The 27483-nt window shown below is 48.0% G+C and overlaps 1 protein-coding gene across 7 annotated transcripts in view; it reads left to right on the top strand.

The window, feature by feature from the left end:
- The window catches only part of COBL (cordon-bleu WH2 repeat protein), a 275514-nt gene that overhangs the window by 23876 nt on the left and 224155 nt on the right, over nt 1-27483 (top strand). Inside the window, exon 1 of one of the 7 annotated variants that reach the window (XM_045052143.1) lies at nt 17497-17741. The exons of the other annotated variants lie outside the window; for them this stretch is intronic. The gene's annotated coding sequence lies outside the window, so the exon portion shown is untranslated. Of the gene's footprint in view, nt 1-17496; nt 17742-27483 lie in introns of those variants that run through there. 7 annotated transcript variants of the gene reach the window in all.

Below are 27483 nucleotides of genomic sequence, written 5' to 3'. Positions count from 1 at the left end.
AAAGTCACGCAGCCGGAAGCGGCAGAAGCCTCCCGGGCCCGGTGTCTGACCCTGTGTGCCCTTGGGTGGCCGGCAGAGCAGGGTCTGGAATCTGGAGCCATCTGTTTGAAGTGAAGAGCAAAATGACAGCTTTCGCTTTGCATGTGGGTGGAACGAGGGCCTGTGGAGGGCAGCCGGCCTGGGATGCACAGATGTGGGGCTCTGCACCCTGGCAGCGAGGCCGGGCTTCGGGGCCAGCCTGAGGATTTACGACGTGGCGTAGGACCTGACTTAGGTCAGGTGCTTGCTAACTCCACCATGACGGCCCCATCTGAAGGGTGCCACTGTCCTGTGTTCCTGAGGATGCCAGGGCCTGGCTGGTTCAAGGTTGGCCAAGAAAATACACGATGCCAACTTACACGTGAATTGTAGATAAATAACAAATGTATTTTAGCGTAAGTATGGCCCACGTAGTCACTGTTTATATGAAGTTCGCATGTAACTGGGCCTCTTGTATTTTTCTGTCATCCTACCCGACTCAGGGAACCAAGATTGCAATAGATGACACCAGATTGATTTGGTTTTCCAGTGTCCTGTGGTGCTGCTGTCACCATGGTCCAAGAGTGAGCGAGTACCCAGGGGAAGTGTGTGAGGTGAGGGTGGATGAGAGCACCAACACCTGAAGGCTGCCGGCCCAGGGTGTCAACACCTGAGGGCTGCTGGCCCAGAGAGTCAACATCTGAGGGCTGCTGGCTCAGGGCATCAATATCTGAGGGCTGCCGGCCCAGGGCGTCAACACCTGAGGGCTGCTGGCCCAGAGAGTCAACACCTGAGGGCTGCTGGCCCAGGGCACCAACACCTGAGGGCTGCTGGCCCAGGGGCCCAACACCTGAGGGCTGCTGGCCTGGGACTCTCAGGCAGCAAAGGACTGAGGTGGATTTAGCCAGGCAGGTAGTGAGAAAGGATGGTGGGGCAGCTACTGATTTTCCTGAAGGTGTCTGGCAGTAAAGGAGAGGAGAAAAGTAGGGGAGAATAGCTTGCAAAATAACCAAATGGTGGACTGTCATTATTTGGGACCAAAGGCCGTGAACCAGTCAGTTGCTATCCATTGCTCACCAGAATGTGCTGACCTGCAGAAGTCGCTGGGCCCCAAATGCAGGGGGCACGCCAGGAGTCGCCTCTGTTAACGCAGACATTTCTCTGCCCTCTTGCTCACCCAGGCTGTATTTCTGTGCTATCATTATTCACGAGTGAAAATAATAAGTTCTGACTGCTAATGACTCTTTCCCATTATTCTTTAAAAAGGCAACAAGGATTCATCACTGTATATACGTTAGGTGGGGAGGGAGGATTTTCCGTGGACATCTGTCTTGAAGATTGGCACTTGAATCTAGTTAGTTTCTCTTTGTATCTTTTTGAAAAATGTTTAATGTTTACCTATTTCTGAGATAGAGAGAGCGACAGAGGACCAGAGGGGTGGGGGCGGGGCGTGGGGAGGAGTAGAGAGAGAGGGAGACACAGAATCCGAAGCAGGCTCCAGGCTCCGAGCCATCAGCACAGAGCCTGACGCAGGGCTCGAACCCACAAACCACGAGATCATGATGTGAGCCGAAGTTGGACACTCAACCAGCTGAGCCACCCAGGCGTCCCTTCTCTTTGTATTTCTAAATCTTATTTATTTATTTTTAAATGTTTGTTTATTTATTTTGAAAGACAGAGAGAGAGAGTACAGGGGAGGGGCAGAGAGAGTGGGAGACAGAGAATCCTGAGCAGGCTAAGTGCTTTCAGCGCAGAGCCCGACACGGGGCTCGATCTCACCAACGATGAGATCACGACTTGAGCTGAAACCAAGAGTTGGACGCTTAACCAACTGACCCACCCAGGCACTCCTAAATTTTATTTTTTAGTTGACACAGAGTCACATCGACTCCTTAGGTGTAGAGTTGTGTGCACTTTCATGCATATACAGGTCTGTGCCACCGCCACCACAATCAGGATACAGAACAGGTGTATCACCCCCAAGATTCTTGCTCACACCATCCCGTTCTAGTCTTCAAGCAGCCGCTGATTTTTATAGCTACCATTTTGTGTTTCTGAGCATCCATAGAGATGTCATCAGTCAGTACGTATCTTCTGAGATGGACTGTTTCACTGAGTTTCCATCTCTGAGATTCAACTTCTTGCGTCTATCACTTCCTCATCTGTTTTTATTGCTGTAACATTCCGTTGTGTGGATCCTCGCCACTTGGCTTATCCGTCCACTCCGTTGAGATCATCGTCTGTGTTGTTTTCAGCGTTCTTGTGATTTGTGTGTCGACTAGAAAGAAACAGTCTTTTACAGGTGTTTGTGTGGACTTCAGTTTTCATTTTTCTGGGGTAGATACCCAGGCATGGGATTGCTTGGGTCACGGGGTGTGCGTTTCTGTGAAACTGCCAAACTGTTTCCCAGAGTGGCTGTACCATTGTACATTCCCACCAGCAACGTTGGAGAGTTCAGACTGCTTCGTACACTCATCAGCACTCGGTACGTCCAAAACTTTTTATTTTAGCCAATCTTAAATGTCTGAAGGGAGGGTGCACCGTGGTTTTAATTTGCATTTGCCTGATGGCTAATGACATCCAGTGCTTCTCTTGTGTTTATCTGCCATCCATGTATCTTCTCTGGGGCAATCTTTGTTCAAGTCTTTTGCCTAATTAGATTATTTGTTTTTGTAGGTTGTACTTTGAAGGTTCTTTCTGTAATATGGATACAACTCCTTGGTCATATATGTGATTTACAAGTATTAGTCTTCCAGTCCGTGGGTTGTCTTTTTGGTTTTTAACAGTTTTCTCAGAAGATTAGAATCCCAATTTTTTTGTTGTTGTTTTTCACTTCATGCCTTAGACACGCTTTGGGTGCCATGTCTGAGAACCCTGGCCCAAGTAACCCCGGGCCGTGGAGATTCTCTCCTGTGGTTTGACTTTCCCGTTTGGCTCTGTGATTCATTTTGATTTCATTTTTGTTTAAGGTGTGGGATTTGCATCAAAGTTCTTCTTCCTTTTCATTGTTGTTCTGTTGTCCTATTGGGTCCAGTTGTTCCAATACCATTGTTGAAAACACTGTCATTTGTCCATTGATTTGCCTTTCCACCTTCATCAAAAATCAGTTGATTATATTTCTGTGGACCTATTTCTTGAGTCTCTAACTTTTTTTTTGACGGATCCGTTCCTTCACCACCATTTCGTCGTGTACCTTTATAGTTAGTCTTAAAACAGGGCAGCACAATTCTTCCAACTTTCTTGCTTTTTTCCCCAAAATTGTTTCAGTTATTCTCATTTCTTTGCCTTTTCTTATAAATTTTGGAATCTGTTTGTATCGCCAAAAAAAAAAAAAAATCACGCTGGACATTGGATTAAAATTTTGTTGAATCTAGAAATCAATTTGCATCTTCTAGTTCATGAACAATTTAGATCTTTTCATTTACACAAAGTCTTCTTAAATTTCTTTTATTAGTGTTTTGTCATTTTCAGCATATGGATTCTGTCCATTTTGGGCACCCTGATAATTAAATATTTTACTTTTTTAGACCCATCCTACATGGTACCTTAACGTTTCAGTGTCCGGTTCATTGTTGCACAGAGATATAATTGATTTGCGTGTTGACCTTGTCTCTTCTGACCTGCTAAATAAATTCATTCGTTAATTCTACGAGGTTTTGGTCTTGTTTTGTTGCAGATTCTTTGGGACTGTCTATATATGTCTAGAAAATATGGATGGTTTTACTCCATTCTTCCCAATATTTTATTTCTTTTTCTCTTCTGACTTCACAGCATAGGCTGAATAGGAGGAATGAGGGTCTCTACATCCTTGTCTTGCTCACAGTCTTAAAAGCATTCAGTCTTTCACCATTTAGTATGAAATTGGCTGAAGGTGTTTCGTAGAGGAAGCTCTGTCCTATTCTGGTTTAATGAGAGTTGTTGGTGTTAAATTAAGCCAAACGCTTTTCTTCATTTCATATGTCCATGTGCGCGTGGTTGATATGGCACCTTATTTACTCACCTATTTAAAAAGCAAACTGGCCTGTCCTTTATGCTCTAATGATGGGAGAGACATCACATTGATAAAATTTTAATTCAGAAGAACAGATTTTGACTTAAATACCCTGTAACTCAATTTGTCAATCTTTTATTTTTTTTATTTTTTAAATTTTTTTTTAATTTTTTTTTTAACGTTTATTTATTTTTGAGACAGAGAGAGACAGAGCATGAACGGGGGAGGGTCAGAGAGAGGGAGACACAGAATCTGAAACAGGCTCCAGGCTCTGAGCTGTCAGCACAGAGCCCGACGCGGGGCTCGAACCCACGGACCGTGAGATCATGACCTGAGCCGAAGTCGGACGCTTAACCGACTGAACCACCCAGGCGCCCCTGTCAATCTTTTAAAAAATAAATCATTTTTGGGGCGCCTGGGTGGCTCTGTTGGTTAAGCGTCCAACTTCACCCTAGGTCGTGATCTCGCCCTTTCTGAGTCCGAGCCCCACATCGGGCTCTGCGCTGACAGCTCAGAGCCTGGAGCCTGTTTCAGATTCTGTTTCCCTCTCTTTCCGCCCCTCCCCCACTCATGCTCTGTCTCCCATCTCTCAAAAATAAATAAACGTTAAAAAAATTTTTTTTCACTAAATTATTTTTTTTATTGAAGTATATTTGACATCCAACATTCCATTCATTTCAGGTGTACAACATAGTGATTCAACAACTCCATTCATTTTGTGGTGCTTACCATCTGTAACCTCCATCTGTCACCATGCATCACTACTACGATATCATTAACTATATTCCCTGTGCTGTTTCATTTATTCGATGACTTGTCATTCCATAACTGGAAGTACGTTTACTGCTTTTCAAATATTGAACCAGCCTTGCATTCCTGAAATAAAACCCGCTCACCTGTGGGTTCTTCTTCTCATATACCATTGGATTCTATTTGCTAATTTTTTTTTAGGATTTTTGCATCTGTGTCCATGAGGGATATTGGTATATAGTTTTCTTTTCTTGAGATGTAGTTGTCTGGTTTTGGCATCATGGTAATACCGGCCTTATACGAGGATTTGAGAAGTATCCCCTCCTCCTCCATTTTTCAGAAAAGGTTATGTAAAATTTGTACGGTTTATTTATTTTTCTTAAATGTTTTGTAGAATTTTCCAACGAAACCCTATGGTCTGAAGATTTCTTTTCCATAGTATTCTTAACCACAAATTCACATTTTTAAGTACGTGTATTTGGGTTATCCGTTTTACCTTCAGGGAGTTTGCGTCGTATGTGATTTGGGGGGAATAAGTTTATTTCATGTAAGTTGTTGAATTTGTGGTTTCTGTAGTGATCTCTTCTTTTTCATTCTTCATGTTACTAATCGGTGTTTCTCTCTTTTCTGTCATGCTTGTTATAAGCTTATCAACCTGATTGATCTTTACAAAGAACCACATTTTGTCCTCAATTCCTTTTTGTTTTCTCTGGTCTTACCTTTATCATCGCCTGCCTTCTCATGATTTAGGTGATTTGTTCTTTTTTAAATTTGATGGGTGGAGCTTGGACTATCTAAGACATTTCTTTCCTAATATAAGTATTTGATACTCTACATTTCCTTCTGAGGACTTTTTTATCATCTCACCAATTACCAACTTGGATTTTTTTTTTCATTTATGTTCAAGTTTTTGAGACTTCCTCTTTAACCAGTCAACTATGTAGAAGTATGTTTTTTACTTTCCAAGTACTTAAAGATTTTATGGTTGCCTTTCTTCTGTTACTGATTTATAGTCTAATTTTAGTATGGTTAGAGAACCTGCTTTGTGTGCCTTTAATTCTTTTTACATTTGACAAGATTTGTTTTATGACCCAGGAGATGATCTATCTTCGTGAATGTTCTACATGCACTAGAAAACCATGTGTTTTCTGCTACATTCGGGTGGGGTCATGGAAATAGCACTTAGATCTGGTTGGCTGATGTAGAGTTTTTGAGTTCTTTCATATCCTTGTTGATTGTGTACTAGTTACGTTGATGAGCAAGAGAGGAGCGTTGTCTCAAAATTTAATTGTGGATTTGTCTATTTCTCTGATCACATTTGTCAGTTTTTGTGTCATGTATTTCAAAGCTTCATTGTTTGGTGCATTTGAATGTAGGATGATTAAATCTTCTTGGTGAATTGACCTTTTTATTGTTATGAAATGTCCCTTTTTATTTCTGGTCATTTTTCTTCACTTGGCTAACATTTTGTCCTTGTCTGATCTCGATTCAAGGCCACTCCAGCTTTCTTTTTTTCTTTTTCCTTTTACTGGATTTTTTTAAAATTTTTATTTAAATTCTAGTTAGTTAACATTTTTTATTTTTAAACAATTTTATTTTTGTTTTTAAATTTTTTATTTTTAATGTTCTTATCTTTCTTTTTACTTTTTATTTATTTGTATTCATTTTTATTTTTATTTATTTTTAATTTTTATTTAACTCCCAATTTTGTTTTGGTTAATATTTTCATGGTATATTTTTTCCATCATTTTACTTTTAATTTTTTTTTCCAACGTTTATTTATTTTTGGGACAGAGAGAGACAAAGCATGAATGGGGGAGGGGCAGAGAGAGAGGGAGACACAGAATCGGAAACAGGCTCCAGGCTCTGAGCCATCAGCCCAGAGCCTGATGCGGGGCTCGAACTCACGGACGGCGAGATCGTGACCTGGCTGAAGTCAGACACCTAACCGACTGCGCCACCCAGGCGCCCCTCATTTTACTTTTAAAGTGAATTTCTTGGGGCGCCTGGGTGTCTCAGTCAGTTAAATGTCCAACTTGGGCTGAGGTCATGATCTCACAGATTGTAAGTCTGAGCCCTGCGTCACACTCTGCTGACAGCTCGGAGCCTGGAGCCTGCTTCGCATTCTGTGTCTCCCTCTCTCTGCCCCTCCCCTGTGTGTGCTCTCTTTCTCTCTCAAAAATTAAAAAAAAAAACATTAATTTTTTTTTAAATAGTGAGTTTCTTGAAAATAGCATGTACATATCTTCCTTGACTTCTGATGGGGTTACATCCTGATGAATCCATCGTAAGTTGAAAATGCTGTAAGTTGGAAATGCATTTGATACACCTAACCTACTGAACTTCAGCATAGCCTAGCCTACCTTACATGTGCTCAGACAGCTTACATTAGCCTACAGTTGGGAAAAATCATCTAATAGAAAGCCTGTGTTATCATAAAGCGTTGAATGTCTCATGTAACTTACTGAATGCTGTATCGAAAGTAAAAAACAGAATGCTCGTATGGGTACAGCATGGTTGTAAGTGTATTGGTTGTTCATCCTAATGATTTCAGGCTGCAGCTCCCTGCCACTGCTCAGCATCGTGAGAGTATCCTACCACCATCACTAGCCCAGGAAAAAACCAAAAATCAAAATTTGAAATACGGTTTCTACTGGATGAGTATTCCTTTCACATTATCATAAAGTCAAAAACTTGAACCATTGTAAGTCGAACCATTGTAAGTCAGGGACTGTCTATATTTGAGTAATCTGTCCTTTAGTTGAAGTGTTTAGAACATTATTTACAGTAAATCATTATGTCATATCATTATATTAAACCATCAATATGAATGAAATATATTGACCTGTGGTTTTTATGGTATTTTTGGATTTAGGTCAATTGTTTAATCATTGTTTTCTTTCTTACCTGTTTCCCCTTTCCTGTCTTATTTTTTGAAAATTTTTATGTCTTATTTTAATTTTTTTGTTGTGGTTGTTAGTGTAGCCTTTGTTTATTTTTATGGTTTTCCTAGGGTTAAAGTACACATACTTCTCACAACCTCCTTGGAAGTTTATTCATGCATAATATAGCTTATTATCATATAAGAACCCTCCTTGGTGGTTTGCTACCTCTGTATTTTTAAGAGGAGAATAGCCTATCATGCTTATTATTTCTCTCATCCTCATGTTCCAGATGTCCTTCTTGCATCATTTCCATTTTATCAGAAGAACTTACTTTAGCAATTTTTTTAAGCCAGATCTGCTGGCAGTGAATTGCCTTTGTTTGCCTTCAGTTGAGAATGCCTTTATTTCACCTTCATACAGGAAGGATATATTTGCTGGGTATAGAAATCTGCACTTATGGTTCTTTTCTTTCCACTTCATTCTAGCTACTAGTTTTTGCAGGTTTCTTTGTATTTATCCTCTTTGGGATTTATTGAACTTCTTAAATCTGTAGGTTTATGAGTCTTACCAAATTTGGGGGGTTTTCTGCCATTATTTCTTGACATTTTTTTTTCTCACACACATTCTTTCTCCCCTCCTCCTAGGAGTCTGTTGACATGCATTGTAGACTTTTCAGTATTGTCCCATTGGTTCCTTAATCTGTGTTCATTTTTCATCAGTCATTTCTCTTTCTGTCATTCAGATTGTATAATTTCTATGGACATATACTCAAAATTGGTGAGTCTGATATTGGCCCATCCAATGAGGTTTTTTTTTTTAATTCAGTTATTGTATTTTCCAATCTAAAATTTATTTTTGGTTCTTGTTTTTTGGTTCTTTGGTTTTATATCTTCTGTTACTTTGCTGAAACTTCCCATGTTTCTATTTATTTCAGGTGTGTTAGCGCTTACTTCTTGGAGTGCTTTTGTAATAGTTGATTTGAAGCCTTTACTAGATAGCCCCAGTATGTAGTCATCCTGTGGCCTCTGTGGGTTCTCTTTCCCTGTGAGTTGAGATTTTCCTAGGTCTTCATATGAAGAGTGAATTTGGATTTTCCTAGACATTTTGAATTGTACGTTATGATACCCTGGCTTTCATTTAAATCTTATAACAGTGTGAATATTGCATTTTTGTCTCATCAGACACTTGACTCATTTGGGTGCAGGCTTCCGTTTCTGCCAAGCTTTGTGTGGTTGTTGTTTTCGTGTTGGTTCTGTGTCCAAAGCCTTCACAGTGCATTCAGACGTTCCCATGTTCATGTCACCAGTGGCCAGTCTTGGACCTGGGTGGTGGTCCATCTCATGGAGCAGTTCTCAAAGCCTTTTGTGGTGATACTTTGGGACAGGTCCACACATGAGCTATTAAGAGATTTCACCATGAGTCTGTAAATAACTTTCTGGAGCATCCTGAGCTCCACCTTCTCTCCAGTCTCTTCTGTACTGTCTGGTTGTCTAGGCTTCCCCTTTTTGTCTTCTTGCCAGAAAACTGGGGCTTTATTTAGCCTGCTTTGAGGTGCACTTCCTGTGACTGCCTACTTCTGCGGCAAAACAGCAGAGCAGAGATTGGGAAAAGCAATGAGGTTTAGTCTGCCCTCTTGGGACCTTAGCCCCTCTGGTGAGAGAGAAAAGAGTCCCCCCTCAGAGTTTCTGGCTCCGTTGGGCCCCCGCTGCTGCGACTGTTGCCACAGGTGCCTCCGCTACTGAAGCACCGCTTAGGGACTGGATCATGAGAAGGGAGGCAAGAATACAGGAGGATCACCCATTCTCTCTGAGCATCAGGGGACCCCTTTCTCTCTCTTGGAGTCTGGAACTAGAGGGTTCCTCCTGCAGTGCACTCCATCCTTGCCTTCGCCCTCTGTGGGCTCAGGCCGCGTGGAGTCCAGGCTAGGGCACAAGAGTGGCCAACTTAGCACCAGTTTGGAAGTATGGGAATTCTGGTCTTCATCCTCAATTCACCTGGTAGAGTTTAGTGCTCAGCATCCTCCAACAGCCGTGCCGTGCACTCTGGCCAGGTTTGCTAGCTGCCCGGAGCGGGAGACAGAGCACAGTGTGTTCATCCCATTGGAACCACTAACTTTTTTCTTTTAACATGCCTGTGCTGGGTACATCCAGACAATGGGTCATATTTAGCACTAAAAGGTAATGAGCTGTCAAAACATGAAAAGACCTAGCAGAACCTTGAATGCATATTACTACATGAAAGAAGCCTATCCGAGAAGGCTACAGATGGTACGATTCCAACTCTGTGAAGTTCTAGAAAAGACGGAACTATGAAAACAATGAAAAGGTCAGTGGATTAGGGTGGAGGGGAGACATGAATAGGCAGAGCACAAAGGATTTTTGGGGCTCGGGGCACCTGGGTGGCTCAGTCGGTTAAGCGTCGGGCTCTTGATTTCGGCTCAGGTCATGATCTCGCACGTGAGCCCGAGCCCCGCGTCAGGCTGCGTGCTGACAGTGCAGAGTCTGCTTGGATTCTCTTTCTCTCCTTCTCTCTTGCTCTGCCTCTCCCACCCCCCCTCTCAAAATAAATAAATAAACTTTAATCAAAAAAAAAAAAAAAAGAAAAGACAAGGCTTTTTAGGGCAGTGAAACTGGTCTGTATGATGCTAAAATGGTAGAGACACGTGATTCTCCTTTCATCCAAGCCCATAGCACGGACAACGCCAAGAGCGAATCCTCATGTAGACTATGGTTTCTGAGTGACAATGATGTTAACGTGGGTTCATCACTTGTACCACTCTGTTGTGGGATGTGCCGAACACAGATTACCAGCAAAGTGCGGATAGTGCCCCTGGGTGGTTGTGACTCGGGCTGTCCCCTCAGGTTGCAGCCGTGCTTACAGAGTGGCCAGAAGCTGGCTCATGCCACTTTTGCTCACTTTTGGCGGGACATCTCAGTTCTTTGCTACGTGGACCTCTCCACATGGCATCCAGCTTCCTGTCGAGCCGGGGATTCGAGAAGAACCTCGAGGAGGCTGCACTGCCTTTATGACCGAGCCTTCCAAATCACACACTGTCACTTAGCCTCGCACTGCGTTCCGGAAGCAGGTCACCAAGCCCAGCCCTCTTAGCTGGGGAGGCTGTGCATGTGTGAGGGCAGGAAGTATATTCAGTACCTCCTGAATTTGCTGTGAGATTCCGCTGTGAAATTTTGTTGTAAAACTGCTCAAAAAAAAAAAAAGTCTATTTAAAAAATCCATGTGCCAAAGTATCTCACATTAAAAAAATTGAAGGGGGGTGCGTCTGTTGGTGAAGCATCTGACTCTTGATCTCAGCCCGGGTCATGATCTCACGGTTCGTGAGTTCGAGCCTCCACGTCGGGCTCTGTGCTGACAGCTCGGAGCCTGTTTTGGAATTCTGTCTCTCCCTCTCTGTCTGTCCTTCCCCTCAGCTCACTCTCTGTCTCTCTCTCAATATAAATAAATAAACTTGAATAAAAATTAAAAAATAATTGTAGCGTTTGGTAAATACGCTTGAAAACTGTAGGCCCTTTATTTAAAGACAGAAAGGAAATAAAACGATCAAAAGCAGTATAATACACTTTTGGAAGTACCCGGGGTAAACACAGCACTTTCTGTTTTCTTCTTAGTAGTTCCGACAGGCCTGTTCCTTTGTTCCATACGTTTTCATTTTCTGGGCCATGTCCCTTGTTAGAACTATCTGAGTGTCGGTAGATAACTTTCGGAGACGTTCAAACTTCAGTTTTTCGCTTAGAATTTAAAATGGGTACAGCGCCTTTCACATAAATGTGTCATGTGGCCTGTCAATAAATCATTGAGTTTTTTAAAAGCTAAGCCCTACGTTATTAGCCCGTAGGTGCCCGGTTGGTACACAGGGCGGGACCTGCTGGTAATTCGAGAGGGACGACAGCTGTGCTGATCCTCATGGGGCCACAAGTGTCTGGGAGAGGAGTGTTCCCCGCAGGCCGCCTGTCGCCTGGGCGCAGGGACTGGTCAAGAAGGAGGCGCAACGAAGGGTCATTACACTCAGCGTGTGCGGCAGCCTGGCTCTTTCCGTACTTGCCAGCTCGCTCCAAATTGAAATCATCTAGAAAAATCACAGCACACGTCGAGGGTCGAGGGATTCCCCCTCCCCCCACCCCACCCCCGTTCTGTAGATTATGGTTGTCATTTTACTACTGGTTCCGTTTACTATTTTTGTTGTTGTGGCCTTCGGAAGATGAGCACAGGGTTCACGGGCCGCGGCGTGCAGAGTCACGGACCTGCCTAAATATAGCGCCGCTGTCTGCTGGCGAGGCGGCAAGGAGGGGACACAGGTGGCCCTAAACGGGAGTGCTCTTCCTGCGCGGACCTCCCTTGGGCCGCGTGCTCCATTCGGTTAAGCTCCGGATCAAATTTAGCCTGTTTGGTGTGCATGCGTGTGGGAGTTTCTGTGAATGTGGAGCTTCTAAATTTATGCACCATTTGATACGGGTGTTTAGGAGTGGTAGCATCCGTGGCACTGGCACTCGAGGGCGGCCGCTGTGTTGTTAGTACAGAGATAAGGCTTGTCCTCCAGGACTTGCCCGGGGCCGTGCTTCTTATTCTGGGTGTCCCTCTGTCCTGTCTTCACGTAGGCACACAGAGCTCGGTAAATAACATGAAACCCACCTGCTCTGTAAGGGGGTCGAGGGCGTCCGCCCTCACCTTCCGGGTTCCTCAGAAGCAGCTTTGAAATATGGCTGGGAGTCCCCAACCCGCTTGGAGAGCCTAGGGACTGGGAGACCATCTGTGTACCCATCCGTGACCGTCCCCTGATCCCTTCTGGATCAGTCTTGCGCTTGGTGTGTTCACCGGGGATCACGGACTGGGTTTCCAGAGCAACCCAGGAAGGGTGGCACTGTTGGGGTCATCTCCGTCTGGGAGCGCAAGAACTGCGACGGAGAAAGAACGTCCCGTCGTCACGTCTGTCCAACGACCCCTCCGTTGGTCCGTTGTCTGTCTGTCCATGCCTGTTCCTAGTGAGTGGTCATATACACGCAGGTCACTGAGGTCAGTTACTCGGAGCCACAGAATCTTTTTATTTATTTATTTATTTATTTATTTACTTACTTATTTATTTATTTAATAAGTTTATTTACTTCTTTTGAGAGAGAGGGAGACAGGCAGAGAGAGAGGGAGAGAAAGAGAATCCCAACCAGGCTTTACACTGTCAGCACAGAGCCCCACACAGGGCTCGATCCCAGGGACTGAGATTGTGACCAGAGCCAAAATCAAGAGTCGGATGCTCAACCGACTGAGCCACGCAGCCTTCCTGAATCTCTCTCTCTCTTTTTTTTTTAATTAGAATGATTTACCCACAGAAGAAGAAAGGACCACATACACAGTAAAACATGATAATAATAATAATATTTTAATACAGTGGGAAATTTAGAAGAAAAAGTCTTCTCAGCCATGAACTTTCGAAAATTAAAAATGTAACCACGACTTTTATTTGGAAAAAAAAATTGTCTTAAATAGTTTCTCAAATTCTTCTTAGCCGTTTATATCTTGTACGGGGAATCTCACGCGCACTCGTGCGGATTCCCCAGTTACTAACATGTACATTGGCTCAACAGTTCTCCCTCTTCCCCCCCTTAAGTTCACGTATGCAGGTACACACACACACACACACACACACACACACACACACACACCTGTTTCCGGGCAGGACACACTCTGGGCTCACGCCCGTGCCTCCCAGCCTCACAGACGGTGTGTCCATCCAGACCCCGACTCCCAGGGTCCCTGATGTACTTGCTTCTCAGTTTGATCCCCTGCCTTTAACCAGCCTCTTTGCTGTACCAGCCACCATCACCTAAGTCAGCGCTTTTTCAAGAAAAGGAAAGGAAAGGAAAGGAAAGGAAAGGAAAGGAAAGGAAAGGAAAGGAAAAGGGAGGGGAGGGGAGGGGAAGGGAAGGGAAGGGAAGGGAAGGGAAGGGAAGGGAAGGGAAGAAAAAAGAAAAGAAAAGAGAAAAGAAAAGAGAGGGGAGGAAGAGAGGGGAGGGGAGGGGAGGGGAGGGAAAAGAAAAGAAAAGAAAAAAGAAAAGAAAAGAAAAGAAAAGAAAAGAAAAGAAAAGAAAAGAAAAGAAAAGAAAAGAAGAGGGAGGAGTGTCTTTTAAAGAAGCAATGAAAGTTGTACCCAACAATGAAGGCTAGAGGGAGTTTAGAAATTTTCTTTCGAGGGGCATCTGGGTGGCTCAGTCGGTTGGGGGTCAGGTCATGATCTCACAGTTCCTGGGATCGAGCCCTGCGTGGGGCTCTGCACTGGTGACACGGAACCTGCTTGGGATTCTCTCTCTGCCCCTCCCCTGTTCGCGTGTGCATTTTCTCTCTCTCTCAAAACAAATAAACTTAAAAAAAAATTTAAAGGAAAGAAATTTCCTTTGGGACTTCAGAACTTTAAGAGGGAGAAATGTTTACATTGAAAATAAACATTTTGTTTCCGTAATGTTGAAAAAATAATAGCTTTTTTGGGATATAATTCATACACCATGCAATTTCCTTGAATTTTTAAGACCCAAGGAGCCTCTGGAGAATTTCAGGCCAGAGACGTGCCATTATCAGCTCAGTTACGGACGCTTCCCTCACCAGTGTCCTTAGCGGGGGGGGGGGGGGGGGGGGGGGCATAACAGTCTCTCCTTGTGGGTATTTGACCAGCGTCATTTTCCAGAGGAGTGGGTAATGAGGGTGGCCAGGGAGGGGGCCTCGGGGGGCATGTGCTGGCCGGGCCAGGACCACGTGTGCTGGAATGTGGGCCCGGGGAGCCACGTGCTACAAGCCGAGGGAGAGTCCGACAGATCTTGGGGGTGGGAGGAGCGGAGCCTCACAAGTGCAGACCTGGCAGTTTTGGGCTTCGCCTGATGTTTGCTTGGATCCCAGAGCACCCCTGGCGACAGAGACGGCCTTGCCCCTGAGCCTCGGGCACAGGAAGCCCGTCCTGGCGTGGCTTGTGGTCCAGCCCCTGGCGGCTGCCCCTGCAAAGGTCGATGGTGGCACCTCAGGGGAGCCAGGACCAGGGGGCTCAGGTTGTGTCTGCTGCAACCATCGGGGCATGGTCATTGCCCCTAGACGGGGTCCCTGACCTTGGTGCTGCACCACTTACCCTCTGCACCCTCTGCTCCGTCCTGTGACTCCTACCTGGCCAGCCTTCCAATTTTTATGACTTTCCGATGACTCCCTCCTCACTGTCTGCTGAGGGCCAGACTCTCCAGGGCCGGGGACCCCTCCCCACTGGCCGATCAGCACCTTTGCTCCAGCTACCCAGAATGTCCGAGGGAATAGGGCCTGAGAGGTGGCCATGGCATGAGTCACGGCAGGTGGTAGCCACTCACCTGTGACCCTTTCCCCAAAGTGCTGTCAGATTGCCCTTTCCCAGAAGGAACCAGGCTTTTGGGCTCCCCGGTGGCCGCAGCGGGACAAATCACCAAGGCCGCCCCCGTCCTGCCCAGCGAGGCTCCTGCCTCCGGGGACACCGGCTTAGAAGCAGTGAAAGGGCATCGTATCACAGGTTGCGATGGCCTGATGACGCGTGCTGGCCACGCAGCCCGGAATCTGCGGGCGCTCATTGCACGGATTCCCGAGGATTCCTGTTTTCTTGTAACCAAAAGGAGGGGCGTCTCTTCCGGGGCCTGGAGCCGGAGCGCACATCTTCCTTTACAGGCTTCACCAGGGTGTTTGTTTCCTCCAACAAGGAACCCCCAGTGTTTAGAGCAGTGGCTTTTGTTTGGGGAAGCCGGAGGGCGTTCCCCAGGAAAAAAGAGCTGAGCTCACTGCCATTGAAGGGCAAATAAGGGCCTGATAAGGGCGTCTTTATTAAAACCCTAGCTGGGCAGATGGGAGGAAACAGAGAACCCAACTGGGGAGAGACGCGGGGCTGCAAAATGTAGTCAGTCTTCAAAGACACGTGTCGGAAAAAATGGAGACAGTTGCCTTTTGATTTTCCACTGCGAGGCAACAGCTGGAATTTCTGACCTTCTGGATGATTCTTTGTCCTGGCCTGGTGGAGCCGCCTGAGGAATTCAGAGAGCTCCCAGTGGGGGAGGGCCTCCCCCCACCCCGCCCCGTGTCCCGGGTGGGGGGGGGACCCTGGGTCCCCGCTGTCTGGGCCTCTGTGTGTCTTCCAAGTTGTGCAAGTGACAGCAGCAACATATGGTTGGGGACATCTCTGTCCCTGCCACGGCGTCTCCCAGGCCTCGACCTGCAAGTCTGCTGCTGGATGGTGGTGAGGACCTTCATTTCTGTTTTCTCTGGGCATGTCCTCGCATAAAGGGGTGCCTCCCTTCCCTGCTGGAGCCTCGCTCCCCTGTTCCCTGCCCCACAGGTGGGTTCTGGCAAGTGGGGGGGCCCATCAGCATGGCAGGGGCGGGGGGTGCAGGGGCCAGACGCCACAGCAGCCCGGTCCTGTGACCCAAATCTGGAAGCGGGATTCCCGACAATCTCAAACGAAGTCTCACTGCGAAAGTGCACTCTGAGCCGACACTCAGGACTTTCCTTAACGTCACGTAGCATCACTGGTAGAGAGAGACACAGAAGTCTCCAGGGCAGCCCTGGGCTTCAGGATTTAGGTACAGACCTTGTCCCTGCCTCTCTCTAGTGCCCCACCCACCTGTCCCTGCAGCTGGGGGAGGCCCGGGTCCTGGGGCAGACTTGCTGTCCGTAGCCAGCCCTCCGGTCCCTCTCCCTCTGCGGCTTGCCCTGGGTCCCCCCCTTGCTCTGATGCATCCTGAGGGGAGCAGACATCTACTGTCTTACTCGCTTCCCTGCTCCCCCTTGTCCTGGATCCCTTTGCCTTCCCCACCCCACCTCCCTCCACCCCACCTCCCTCCTGCATCACTTCTCAGGGGGCTCAGGAAGCTGGGCTTTCCAGGCAGTAGAGAGGTGAAGACCAGGCCCAGATCGTTTTGGCATTAATGGGATAATACTGGTGTTTCCCACATCAGCCCAAACCAGTGTCTATAAAACGCAGACCTGGGGCATCTGGGAGGTTCAGTCTGTTAAGCGTCTGACTTCAGCTCATGAGTTCGAGCCCCGCGTCGGGCTCTGTGCTGACAGCTGGGAGCCTGGAGCCTGCTTCGGATTCTGTGTCCCAATCTCATTGCCCACCCCCCACTCATGCTCCGTCTCTCTCCGTCGCTCAAAAGTAAATAATAAACACTTTAAAAGTATTTAAAAAATAATAAAAACACAGGCATGAAAATCAAGTCAAAGTATTTGCATCAGAGAAGAATTCACCCTAATAAGAGTATCTCAGAAGCCCCTTCAAAACCTGACGTGAGAGTGGCAGTAGTGACCGTGGACAAGAGGGGCAATAGTGGAGGCTCCTGCAAAGGTGTGGCCCGTGGGCTGTGGCTGGCTTTTGGATGTGGGGACGAGAAGGGACCATTGGAACTGAGTGATGCTTTTTGCCCGGCAGACGGCAAGGATGTGTGATGACCTTGCAGGCACAGGTGTGTGTGTGGGAGGGGAGATGTGGAAACAGGCTGGTGTGAGTTTGAGTACGTGGGGGGAGGATGGCAGCCGTGGACACACGCGGCAGGTGATGGGGGCCCTGGGCAGGAGAAGAGGTGGGTGCCCCAGCCTGAGGCTCAGGCTGCATTTGGGAAGGAGGCGGAGTCTGAGGCCAGGGCACCATCCGCTACAAGGAGAGATTGCGGGTGGGGGACCAGAACAGTGACGCTGGGGAGACCACCCTTAATGGGGAGATGGTGCAGCTGACCTCACCAAAGGGAACGCTGGGTGGGTGCCCGAGCCTGGGAGCGGTTCGGTGACACTTTAAATATAAACACCTCAAATAAGCCATAGGAGGTGTGGGAATTCTAAAACCACTGCAGTGTCTATGTATTTTTGGAGTTGTGTGTGATGAGTGAAATATTTAGGCAAGTTAACTTTTCAGATAGGTAAAATTAGTTTGCCTGGCGAAACTTAGCGTTTATTTTTAGAATCTTGACTTTAAATGCCAAATAAGCCCGGTCACTATAAATATGCCAGGAAAGGGCCCCCCGGGCACTTGGGAGGCGAGAGCTGCCTGCAGGGCGGGGGGGATAGTTTCCCTTCCCACCCGCGGAAGCTCCTTGCGGAAGGTAAGTCCGCCTCGGCACCTGCTCCCCTGCTCTCTAGAATGGTTTTTTCAGGAACGCCCCTTTCTTTTTTGGCAAGTGGGGAATTGTAAGTAGAGGCGCCTGCCATATTGCCCGGAGCATTTTTGTGACAAGCTAGGACGCAGATTGAAAATTCACAGCACATACAGCTTTATGTTTTGGGGTTGCTTTGCAGTCGAGGATGATTGGACTGTAGTCCCAGGAGAGAGAAGGCGGGTATTTGTGGGGTTGTTGCTGCGGGTTCCATAGATGAGCGCCCAGACACAGAGACGCAGAGGTGGCTGGCCAGCCCTGTGTTTGTTTGAGCGGTCAGGGGTCTGGGTGCTCCGCGTGGATGCTGAGGATCTCGGGAGGAGCTCTGCTCGGTCTCCTTCCTGACCGCGTTTATTCTCAGTACTCTGGATTTTCCCTTTAAAGGTTCCATATTTAAGTGAGTTATTTTTCTTGCACGGCCCATGGTGGAGTGTTAAATAGCAAAACTGTCTATAGTTCTTGCAATGTTAAATGTTTATTTATGTATATATATATATATATATGTGTATATGTATATGTATATGTGTGTGTGTATTTTTAAGAGAGAGAGAGAAAGATTGAGTGAGGGGCAGAGAGAGAGAGAGAGAGAGAGAGAATCCCAACGCAGGTCTCGAACTCATGAACCCTGAGACCGTGACCTGAGCTGAAGTCAGATGCTTAACCGACTGAGCCACCCAGGAGCCCCTGTTTAATGTCTTTTGACTGTGGCTTCTCTGGGGTCGAATCACAGAGTGGTTGAGGCAGGCTGTCCCGGGGTTGAAGGTTCCCATACCCTGTGCAGCGCTCTCAGGTGTGTGGTGGGGGACGTCATGGGGACATCATGGGGACTTCATGGGGGACATCATGCGGACATCCATCACACGTGAACAGCAGGGAGCGTGGGGACAGTGACCACGTGATGGCAGAAACCATTCCTCTGCCCTGGTTGGGATTAAGGGTGGGTCACGTGGTCAGTACCTTAGTTTAACAGGCCAAGTGTTTCCACAAAAAGCCTTGACATGTTTTTGCAGTCCTCTGGTGCACACGCACCCAGGAATCATTGCCCGCGGCTTTTCAACCGCAGATTCCCTAAAAAGTCAATCAAGAATTTGAAAAGAATTTTGATAAAATCTGAGTGCAGGACCTTCTGGCTGCGGACCAATTTGTTTTTTCCTCCTGTTCAGTTGTCTTTCCGTCACCCAAGTAAACATTCGTTCGTTCGTTAATTTCAGCCACCCCCCCCCCTCTTGTGTTCCTTGAATGCTTAACTTAGGTTCCGTGAAAATCATCCCGTTCCCCCTCTTTACGTCCTTTATGTTCTGTAACGTTCTATTTAAGTGACGGGATTATAGTTAGGTACCGCAGGCATAAACTGTTTGGGAATAACACAGTGGCCTCTTGGGAAGAAAATCCTCAGACGGGTCGGAGCCGCAGAGATCCGCCTTACTAGCTGGCCACCCACCAGCTCCAAGGATCAATCTGTGCATTTTCCAGAAAGGATCAAAGAAAGCGTGGAATGAGAGGGTCCAGATTCCGGAGGGTCTGTGTGTCTGGCAAGGCTCTACGGGTGGGGAGTCCCTCCACTTGTCAGTAAAGGGCCAGATGGCAGGTATTTCCTGCCGCGGGGGAGGGGGGGGCGTGTGTCTCTGTGGGGACCCCTCCACTCTGACATCTTTTGGCAAAAGCAGCCTCAGACCTTATGTAAATGAACGGGCATGGCTGGGTTCCAATAAAGCTTTATTTATGGACGCTGAAATTTGAATTTCTTGGGAATCCACGTGTCATGAATGATCATTCCTCGTTTGCTTTGTCCCCCTCAACCATTTTCAAATTGTAAAAACATTCTTAGCTTGCTGGTCATACAAAAACACAGTGGGTGGAAGCTTGTGGACCCCTGAGATAGACTGTCCCTGTCTTGTACCCCACGCATTCGAGCCAGAGAAATCAACAGAGAATCCACTCTTCATGCCTACTATACTTGGACGCACTTCCCAGCCCCTTAATCTTAGTCTGTCCTTTTTAAGACCTGGGGTTAAGTTTACAGAAAGTAGGTGGAGGCTAATGGAGTCGGTGGGACCTATAATCAATCAAGAGCTGTTTTTCTCTCTCCTCGACCCTTGCTTCGCCATGGTCGGCTTACACCAGTGGTCCTCAGCTGCGCTCAGCATCAACCAGGATGCTCTGTAAATATTCAGGAATCAGAATCTACTAGGGAATCGTCAGAAGCCCTCCAGCTGGCTCTTTTGTATACCAAAGCTTGTAAACCAGTGCATTGACCACCAGCATGGATGTGTACCAGGCTGCTGGGCCATCCCAAATGGGTTCCGAGGTGGAGGACTGGTTAGACCACAAAGGATGAATACAGTTTGGGCGGCCGCCGAGGAAGCGCGTCCATGTTCCTTAGCTAAGGAGCTCCCATAGTATCTCTGTACAAATAATTAAATTTACCAAAAAGTTAATAAGACGTCAGTACTGTGTCTTGGGAGCACACATACACCCTTGCAGATTTCTGAACCCTGATCTTCCCGCATACGTGTGTGTGATGTGTGTGTGTGTGTTTAAGTTGAACGACAGAACGTATTTTAGGCACACAGTAAATACAAGGAAATGGTTATCAAACCAACATTGAGGGGAAAAAAAAAAACCTTCGGATCTCTCGGGTCTCCACATGTAAAATTTGTGCCTCTCGTTTTTTCCCCTGGAGATATTCTCTTATTAAACTCCAGTCTCAGGATAGGATCTGACCACGGTTACTACATTTATGCCGCTGTGAATATTTGTGCTGGCGTTACCTCTGTTTAATGAAGAGTGTTGTCTCTTTTTAAAGCGAGTCGAGTGTCAGCCATCAGCCAGATGGTTTTGTCTGATGCCAAAATGCACTGAGTTCCCGGGCCCTGTCTTTCCCCACAAGGCTCCAGAGAACAGTGCCTGGCACATAGTAGGCACATAATAAACATGTGAATGAATGAGCGTATTGAGGAAATTCAGGACTCTACCCAAGAATCGGCGTCTTTGGAGGAAACCTTGTTTTGAACGGAACTAGGGCTATTCACCACATCACAGCCAGGGCTGGCTCGGAGTTTTGCGGTGTTTGGGCTGCATAAAGGAACCTTTCGAGAGTAAGTGTTTTCTCTTCCCCTTTTCCTAAAGGGGTGCATTTTATTTTGTCCAACTCAGCCGTGTGCTCAGGCGGGTGTCCAGAGTCGGCCGCTGTCCACAGGTTACGCTTGGCAGGAAGTGTTTCTAAGACAACACAGGTGCCTTCAGACCCAAGTTCATTTCAGAGGGTGTAAAAATAGACTTCAGATGGAAATGTGCGTGTTGGAGACATTTGGGTTTCTCTTTTCCGAATTTGCTGACTCAGTCATAGGGCAGAGGGGGGCCAGAAGCCGCACACAAAGAGCACTTCTGATGAACCGCTGTCTTGTGTAAATAGAATGGTCAGCTGCTTTCTGATATTCTTTGGTGCTCGATCCTGCCACGTCTTCAATCAGGGTGACAAAGAGTCTCTTGTTTCTTGACTAAAGATTCTTCATCGGGAGGATTGGTATAACTGTGCATATCAACTTTCTTTTTAAAACGTTTCTTAAGCTTATTTATTTTTGAGAGAGACAGAGAGAGCAGGGGAGGGGCAGAGAGAAGGAGAGAGAGACTCCCAAGCAGGTTCCGCGCTGTCCATGCAGATCTGGACTCGGGGCTTGAACCCACAAACCGTGAGATCGTGACCTGAGCCGAAATCGAGAGTCGGACACTCAACCGGCTGAGCCACCCAGGCGCCCCGCGAACATCAATTTTCCAATTGAAACTCTAAACAAAGTGTCTATGAAGAAACTATAGAATACTCGTTCCCTTTCCTGACTCTGGCTTTCGCAGAATCAAGGGTTATTATGACGAACCAGAGTCACGGTTGGATTTGCTTTGGTTTGAGCTAAGGGTCATCTGTCCCGCTGGAGGAAATGAGAAGGAGAGGAGTGGCGGAGCCCTGGGGAAGGAAGCCAGGACTCCTGAGCCTGAACCTGACCTGCCTCATGCGGGCCCGCAGGCGTCGGCAGGTTCCGATGCACCTGTCCAGATCTGCATACGTGCTCCGCTCTCTGGCCAGACTGGTCAGACAGGAGACCCGGTGTGGTGGCCGCCTCTTGTTCCTGTGTCACTTATGAGCACGTTGTGACAACCCCAGGCCTCTCTCCAGTGCCAAGCAGCTCTCTCCTCCTGTCCTGAGGTCACTGAAGTGTGACGTGACTTAGGACCCAGTTGCTGTGAGGGTAAACTCATTTGAAAAGAGACAGTAAACAGTGGCTTTGGAGGACGGGCCTCAGGTGACACTGAGCAGTGATCTGGCCACAGAGCTGTCAGCAGCCGGGCACCTGCGATCTGATGTCCACTCCCCGCCCCCCGCCTCACTCTTGCTTCCCCGGGATTGCACGAGCTATGAAAGGGTCAGCACAGAAACTCAGGCTCTCTTTTCCAGGGAACCTGCTTGAGACGCTCTGTGTTTGTAACACGTCTGTAACACTGCTTTGTGGAACCGTGAAGATCAAATCGTTGAAGCATGTATATAACCCGTCCCATAGTGAACACTTACTACTTGGGGTATTATTATTTCTTTTTTTTTTAAGTTTGTTTATCTTTTATTTATTTATTTATTTATTTATTTATTTATTTATTTATTGGTGTTTATTTATTTTTGAGACAGAGAGAGACAGAGCATGAGCAGGGGAGGGGCAGAGAGAGCGGGAGACACAGAATCCGAAACAGGCTCCAGGCTCTGAGCTGTCAGCACGGCTCGCCGCACGTATATATGTCAAATGCTGACCCAAGTGTGGCCTCTGCGTTCGTGTGCAGGGAGAAGTGGGGCAGATGGAGGTGTTTGCAAAGTGCCAAGTGTGTTTAGGGACCCTTTTGGGTTTCTCACAAGGCCTTCTGGAAATTTCGGCCACTGTACAACTTCCCATGCTTTTTTGTCTGGAATCTCATGACTTCAGCTCCATAATGCATTGCAGGTTAAAAGTAAGCAGCAGAGGAGTCTGACCTTGAAAAGGTAATAAACATGGGGCTCACTTTGCCAGTGTGCCTTTGGATTCTCCTCCCGAGACCCCTAAGCTGTGTATCTGAGTGAAAAAGTTAATCTCCTGGGTTAGGTGTCCTGAAATCTCTTCATTCTTCCTTTGCCGGACACACAGCATGTTGTTTGTGCTGATGTACCTGCCCCATACCTCACTTTGTCATTTAAAATAGCCAGTCAAGGAGTGCCTGGGGGGCGCAGTCGGTTAAGCCTCTGTCCGACTTTCCCTCAGGTCCTGATCTTGTGGTTCTTGGGTTTGAGCCCTGTGTCGGGCTCTGGGCTGACAGCTCAGAGCCTGGAGCCTGTTTCTGATTCTGTGTCTCCCTCTATCCCTTCCCCTCCCCTGCCCACGCTCTCGCTCTCTCTCTCTCTCTCTCTCTCTCTCTCTCTCTCTCCCTCTCTCTCTCAAAAAATAAACACTAAAAAAATGTTAATAGCCAGTCGATTTTTAAAGCAAAACAAACAAACAAAAAAGCCCATTTCCCTGTACATTTGGTTTCCGTCCAGAAAATGAAATCCTGTATCACTTTGCAATTCCTTTGCCCACATATAAGGTTGCTTCTTAGAAATGAAGGTATGTTAGCAGCGTGCACCCCTAGTTAACATACAAAGTCAAGATTTGTCTTCGTATCTAATGAATATTAACTATCATGGTAGATGATTCCCGAGGGAGCATGTACGGCGATAGATATATGTACCGTGTGATGCCCTTTGGAGAACCGAGAAACCTCCACGCACCGAGGCGCATTTGACTCTGACCTGTGCCGTAAACTCTGACGTGTGTTCTCACGCAGAGTAGACGTGTCCCAATGGCTGCTGGTTTGGGATTTGTCGGTGGATGTACAGTCTCTCACGTGGGCAAACACCTGCTAATCCACGTGGACGGCCGACCCATCTGACCTGCGCAACTCCTGATGGGACACACAGAGCCATGCTGTGGGGATCACAGACCGTGGCGACAGAGGGAGGCTGTGGGTGGGCCACACGTTCCTGTCCCCGGGGTTCCATGAGCCGGGTCTCTTCCAGGGGCTGTGTCCGGGTGCCACACGGACTCCTTCCTCTTTGAGCACTCGTGTTTGGATCTTTGGACTGAGATGGGTTGTGTACCCAGGGCTGGAAAGTAAGCTAATTTGCCTCCTCCTTCTTGGAGCCCAGGGGCATTTGACCTCAGCTGTGTCTGTCCGGCCTCTGTCTGGGGATTCTTCTGTCACCACCCTCACAGCCGCCTGCTGTTTGCCACCTCCCTGGGGGTTTCCCTGTTGGGCAGGGGTCAGTGCTCTGGGGTCTGCCCTGGGGCTGGTCTCTCTGGGCCAGTTCCTTGGGTCTCCTCTGTTTGCAGAGCTTCATGACCCTTGATTCCTCCTGCCCCTGACTTCCAAGGGGAGTGCAAACACGGCTAGCCTCAGAAAACCACCGTGAAGCTGAAACAGGAAGTGTGGGACTGTTGGGGGGGGGGGCGCAGAGAAGGGTAAGAGTTTTCCTAACGCTTTGTAGATGACCCAAGCGGGTGTTACAAGGGCTGCTGTTCATTGACACCACTGGGCCACTTCCCCTGCCTTCCCAGGAGGACTTTACATTAGAAGCAAAGGCTGTGACCTGTCTTCCCCACACCCTGGAACCTGGAGGAAGGTAGCACCTGGCATCCAGAGCCCCTTGCGTCCTCTCTCTTAAAAATTAGCATTTGCAGGGGCGCCTGGGGGGCTCCGTCCATGAAGCATCCGACTTCAGCTCAGGTCATGATCTCACAGTTCGTGAGTTCGAGCCCCGCATCGGGCTCTGTGGGTTCTGCGTTGACAGAGCCTGCTTGGGATTTTCTCTCTCTCCCTCCGCCCCCCTGCCCCACTTGCACTCTCTTTCTTGGTCTCAAAATAAATAAATAAACTTGAAAAAATAGCATTTCACACATGGGACATTTAATACACTTATTCATATGAAATTTACTTTTGCAAGTGTGGGCACACATGCACACACACACACACACACACACACACACACACACACACATCCCTCTATCTATTTATTTACCTGTCTGTCTGAGGGACATGATAATGGGCCCTCCACATACCCCACTGCCTCCCACCCACTGGAGTGCCCCGGATGTTACAAGATTAATGTACAGGTAAAAGTATTTGGCTCATTTTGCTTCAGACTTGGTGGATGGCTTGTTATTATTATTCTTATTTTATTATTATTGTTTATCGTTATTATTATTTGATCAGTGACGTAAAACAGCTACCTTTACACAGTGTCCTCGTTTCTTTGTGCGGCTGCACAGGTTCATCCCCCCCGCAACCGCCAACCCACCAGTGTCCTCATCAGGGTCTATTTAGACAGCCTGCGATGGATGGACGGAGGGACTTGGCGACGTCCCTGTGTCGCGCTAACGAGCAGATCCCCTCAAAACCCCTCGTGCGTCTGGCCGGCCTCCCCGGCCCTGCGGTTTGATCCGGCAGTTCTGGGAATCCGGGAAGGCTGCAGTCTGGACCGGGAACACATCTCCTGGCGGTCAGGCTTGCATAGACGTGGACGGGGGTCCTGGCTCCGCTCCGCCCTGGTCTCGTGGCCGTTTGACAGTCACTTAATGGAGAAGTTGGGGGTGATAGCCCCTCCCTTGTGCAGCGTGCTGTCACCAGAATTAATGAGACGCTGTGTCGGGATATCCCTCACAGTCAGCGTTGTCCCCTCTCCCTTGTTTGCAGTGGGGACAGTCGTCCTTCTGTCACACTGCTTTGTGGCGAGGATCCTTACGAAATGTCTGGCAATTGCCTGGATGACATTAGGATTGTGTCACGGTCCCAAGCGGGTCCGACCAAACCGGTCTGGCCTGTTCCCTCTCCCAGCCAGAAGCCCTTGAACCTGCAGGCGGCTGGGATCAGAACCCACCCCTTAGCCCAGCGGCCACACCGGGGATCCCCACGCCCTCAAAAGGGCTGGAAAGCACCGAGGCGTGGACCCCAATGTAGCACTAGAGTGGGGCCCTCCAGCACCGGTTTGCCTGCAAAAACGAGGTTTTTCTTCTTGTCCCTGAGGAAGTTACAGGTGCCATTATGAATAGTTTCTCCCAATTCGTTTCTGTCACCGCTCCCTGGTCCCTAATCCCTACCCCCCCCCCCCCCAGGAAATCGGTGAACATGCAAGTCTCATGACTAATCTGAGATCCCATGTAGGGTGGCCGGCTGGGCCGGTCTCAGGGGGCGGGGGGCTCCGCTGTCCTCGGGGATCTGCAGATCCACAGCAGGTAGGAATCCAAGCCGAGATTTCTGGGGGACCTTGGAGATCCACCCTGCCCCCCTCCTTGGATGGGACACCGACTTGGTCTGAGGCACAGAATCCGGGAGGCTGAATCACAACGGTGGGTTAGAAGGCCTGGGTGGGGAGGGTGTTGGCGGGGCAGGAGGTGGGTCTGTCCGAGTCCTCCCAGCCCACCCCCTGCAGCTTCTGGAGGCTGTGTAGACACATCACTGTGGTCTCCATCTTCCCTGTGTGGGGAGGTCCGGTGTCCCCCGAAACGCAGTTCTCAGTTCCTGCCTCAGGCCTCAGCCTTTCTCCTCCCCCCTTTCACGCTACTGCCAAAAATCAGTTTTTTAATGTTCATTTATTGAGAGAGAGACAGAGAGACAGAGAGAGAGCGTATGCAGGGGAGGGGCAGAGAGAAGGAGAGAGAGAGAATCCCGGGGATCAGCACTGTCTGCACAGAGCCCGACGCGGGGCTCGAGCTCACAAACTGTGAGATCGTGACCTGAGCCGAAACCAAGAGTCGAATGCTTAACCCACTGAGCCCCCCAGGCTCCCCCCAAACATAATTTTTGAAACATGCCTTTCTGACTTTGATCCTCTTGCTTAAAAAGCCAAGCCATTTGCTCCCTGGTTCTGGGATAGTGCTGCCCATGCGTCTCCCTGAAGCCCAGGGCAGGGACACTTTCTTTGTCCTCTTGCCAAAGGAGGGACAGTGTCTCCCTTCATCTTGTATACCTGGCGTGGCCCTTGGCAGGACGCCTCCCAGTCTCTCCTTAATGTGCTGATACATCTGAATGTACTTTTATCACTTAAATTATTTTCCTTCTTTGTTTTCTTTGTTTTCCTTCTTTGTTTCCTTCTGTGTGACAGTGAGTACAAGGACAGTCTGGGTCGCCCTGCCTTGGGGGTGCACAGGCCCGGGACTGGATGGCCTGCCACGCTTCCCCTGGTCGAGGCGGTGGAGCCCAGCCCTGCCCTTTGTGACTGAGCCTTAGCTCGGTCGCCCTCGACTCACTCCTCAAGTTCAGAGGTCCTTTCCCGCAACCCCACCTCCTGATGTCCCCTCAGCCCTGACTTCACTGGCTCGGTCCTCAGCGCGTGACTTTGATGATTGCCTCTTCTGGAACCTTCTCTCTGGCCTTCTTGGACCAGGACCTATTCATTCATCCATTTAATAGATATTTATTGAGGACGTATTATTCACCAGTGTTTCACACCTGGGAATATAGGCATTAACATACACGTTGTGCTCCGGGGTGGGGGGGGGGGAGAAATACTTAAAGATGTAATTTCAGGCTGGTGTTTTGGGTGAACTGTCAGGGAAGCTTCTTGGAGGAGATGTCATTGTTCACAGACTTCCATGAGGAGAGGAGTGGGCCAGGCCATGGTGTGGGACGGCATGTGCAAACG

Source organism: Felis catus, chromosome A2 (genome assembly GCF_018350175.1).
Source record: "Felis catus isolate Fca126 chromosome A2, F.catus_Fca126_mat1.0, whole genome shotgun sequence".
NCBI lineage: Eukaryota > Metazoa > Chordata > Mammalia > Carnivora > Felidae > Felis > Felis catus.
This window is presented reverse-complemented; position numbering and strand designations above follow the sequence as displayed.